We start from the raw sequence: 3,542 nt of genomic DNA, 5'->3' as shown, positions 1-3,542 counted from the left end.
GAAGTCATCTTGGCAAATCTAGCCACGAACTGCCCCACCTGACAGGGTGGGTTCTCCCTTTTATACCCTGTAGAAAAAACCTGTCACATGACCTCTACTGGCGGGAAAATGACATCACTCCACCATCACAAAACCATTACCTCATGTCCAGTATAACTTCAACCCCAGTCACGTGACAAGGATACCACTGTCACGTGTCACGGGTACGTAACACATACCTGGCGAATTCGTGGGGTTTGAGATACCGCGACTGGCAGCGGCGTTGGCGAATTCGCTCGGAACCGGGGAATCGCTTGGCTGGACTTCTTCGGCGTACAACTGCGCAGCCCTCTATCGAATCGGGCCGTCTCTATCGCGGAGCGTAAGGTAAGATCAGCGTTTTCCAGCAGCCGCTGGCGGATACACACTGACCGAACCCCAGTCACAAAAGCGTCTCGGACCAAGAGTTCCTTATGCTGTTCCGCTGTGAGCGCTGGGCAGTCACAAGCCCGCGCGAGTGTCTGTAGCTCCCGGAGAAATTCAGCAGTCGACTCCGTAGGCCGCTGTTTTCGTGTTGCCAAGCGTGCCGTGCATAAACTGGATTTACTGGCCGCAGGTACTGTCTTTGGTGGGCGGCAAGCGCCTCCTCGTAGGTGGATATGTCCCTGATGAACGAATAAACTTTTGGGGCGACCCTCGAGAAGAGAAGTTTGTGCCGAACAGCCGAGTCGGTGCACGAACCTCCTCTAAGTACGATTGGAAGCACACCAGCCAGTGTTCAAAGGCAAGAGCTGCTCCAGGGTCTCGGGGGTCCAAGTCTAGGCGTTCTGGGCGTAAAGCGGTTTCCATGTTGTAACTTTCAGTCAATAAAATTGATGCACCATCAATAACTCACGCCGAGACTTAGGAAGTGAGATATCGGCTTTATTGACTGAAGAACAACACTACATCCTGGGGAAAATGAGGGAGAGCAGCAGGCCACAGTCTCCTTTATACAGGGGTCTGTGGGAGGAGCCACAGGGGCAGTCAGCAGGGTCTTGGGAGGAGCCACAGGAGCCGTCAGACAGGTATATCTAGTTTACCACAGCCACACGGCCGTATTCTGTGAGAAACGCCAAGGGGGAAAATGGGGAACATGCTGACTGCGGCAAGGAGGTTCCACCTGTAAAATGATTTCTTGACAGAGCGAAAAGTACTCGCCTGCACTGATTTCATCCCAGGTGAACATTCGACCATTGTGTGTCAATATCTCTCCATGCATTCCTGCTTCGGGTTGTTCAATATTCCATTTCTGTCACACAGAAAGGAATTGTCAAAGGCACACACCACTGTCTTTTGCAGCAGTTATTTTCTGGGATTGGAATCAGTGACAATGGTCCACCACATTCAATACATTATTGACAGGGAACGCGATTTCTTTATAGCTATTTCAGCCGTTGGTTTTGTATTCCAGAACCGGGCGGCCATGTGTTTGTGTCGGTTCAGCGTTAGGGTGTTCCGATCTGCGGCTGTGCAGATGCGGACGTTGCCTTCAGCGCGTTCTAATGCGGTAGTCATCGGGTTATTGCATTTGCCCAATACACGGAATATCGTCATTGTCGAACCAGATGGCAAATTCCTGTAATATCTGTTTACATTAAATCGAACAATATGATAACAAAGCTATTGAAAATTTATTTCCATGTTTCCTGTGGTTGGCACATATTTCTCTAAACTGTCCTTATCCACTTCCATGAATTCTGGCAAGCACGGCGAGCAAAGCAAATCGGCAGAGAATCTGAACATAAATGTTTGGACCTGAAGCAGACGAGGTGGCCGAGAGGTTAAGGCGATGGACTGCTAATCCATTGTGCTCTGCACGCGTGGGTTCGAATCCCATCCTCGCCCCCCCCCCCCCCCCGATATTTAACGGGGGTGGGGGGGGAACCACCTTTAACACTGTCACTTTAAAACATCCAGATTTTGTCACAGGGACGCCAGACGGTTTGTTACGCGAATCATGAAAAGCAATATTCATCATTAATTTCTCACCAAATTTCGCCGCGATACCACAAGATATAGGAGCAAAATTAGGCCATTCGGCTCACCGATCTCCGCCATTCCATCACGGCTGAGGCCTCACCTTGAGTATTGTGAACAGTTTTGGGTCCCTCAGTTTAAAAAAATATGCGCTAGCATTGGAGAGAGTCTAGAGGACTTTCACAAGGATGATTGATGTCTCTGGGACTGTACTCGCCGGAATTTAGAAGGATGAGAGCGGAATCTCATTGAAACTATTCGAATATTGGAAGGACTAGACAGAGTAGATGTGGAAAGGGGGATGCCCATGGTGGGAGAATCTAGGACAGGAGGGCACAACGTCAGGATAGAGGGGTGCCCTTTCAAAACCGAGATGGCGAGAAATCTCGTTAGACAAAGGGTAGTGAATTTGTGAAATTCATTGCCACATCCAGTTGTGGAGGCCAGGTCGTTGGGTGTATTTAAGGCAGAGATTGATAAGTTTTTAATTGGACATAACACCAAAGGTTACGGGGAGAGGGCTGGGAACTGGAGTTCATGAGAATAGAGAAAAAAAAGGATCAGCCACGATTGAACGGCGGAGAAGACTCGATGGGCCAGATGGCCTAATTCTGCTCCTATGTCTTATGGTCATACATATCACTCCTCTCCATTCCATTCCCCTGCCTTCTCCTCGACACAGCTGACTCCCTTACTACCTGTCCACTTCTTCAACCTCCACTTTAAATATACCCAATTACTTGCCCTTCACGGCTTTCCGTGGCAATAAATTCCACAAATCCATAATATTCTGGCTACAGAATTTGCTTCTTGTCCCTTTTCTAATTGGATGCCCTTATTTGAGTTTGTGCCCGCTGGCCATCGAGTCTAGAACTACATGAAAATCCTCTCCATGTCCATTCTAATTCAGCCTGATAATATTCGATTGATTTCAATGAGATCCCGGTCTCATTCTTCCACATTCCAGCGACCAAGGCCCAGGGTCCTAAAATAATCCTCATATATAACTCTTCTCTTCCTGGCATCAATCACGTGACCGCCCTCTGGACTCTGACCTTGCCGGCACATCCGGTTTAGATAAGGGACGAAAACCGTTCACCATATTCCAAGTCCGGTCTCACCAAAACCTAACAAAGTCTCAGCATTACACATTGATTTTTATTTTCTATTTCTCTCGAAATAAACGCTGACATTCCATTTACCTTCCTCACTACCGCGTCAAACTGGCAATGAAACTTTAGAGAATCCGCACTGGGTCTCCGAACTCATGTCTCATCTCTTCTTTGCTGATTTGTCCCGATTAGAGAATAGTCTTCGCCTTGATTACTTCGAGCTCAGTGCATTTCCGTACAATTCCCTGCGGTATAGTCCATCTGCCACTTCATTGCCCGTCTCGTCATCTGTCCAAGTTCTTCCGCACCACTTACTGCTTTCCCAAGACCACCTACCTTTCAACCGATATTTGGATTTTCCTCAGATTTTGCCGCAAAGCCACCAATTACGTCATCCCGATTACTGTCATATACTGTGAAAAGGTGCTGCCC

At 48.2% G+C, this 3,542-nt stretch overlaps 1 non-coding gene across 1 annotated transcript; it reads left to right on the top strand.

Moving 5' to 3' along the window:
* The first annotated feature begins 1,784 nt into the window (after positions 1-1,784).
* trnas-gcu (transfer RNA serine (anticodon GCU)) lies at positions 1,785-1,866 on the top strand. Its single transcript has one exon. It is a non-coding gene; the product is annotated as a tRNA-Ser (tRNA).
* Positions 1,867-3,542: the final 1,676 nt, after the last annotated feature.

Source organism: Hemitrygon akajei, unplaced genomic scaffold (assembly GCF_048418815.1).
Source record: "Hemitrygon akajei unplaced genomic scaffold, sHemAka1.3 Scf000060, whole genome shotgun sequence".
In the NCBI taxonomy this organism is placed as follows: domain Eukaryota; kingdom Metazoa; phylum Chordata; class Chondrichthyes; order Myliobatiformes; family Dasyatidae; genus Hemitrygon; species Hemitrygon akajei.
Note: the sequence above shows the minus strand (reverse complement) of the source record. Positions and strands in the feature narration are given on the sequence as shown.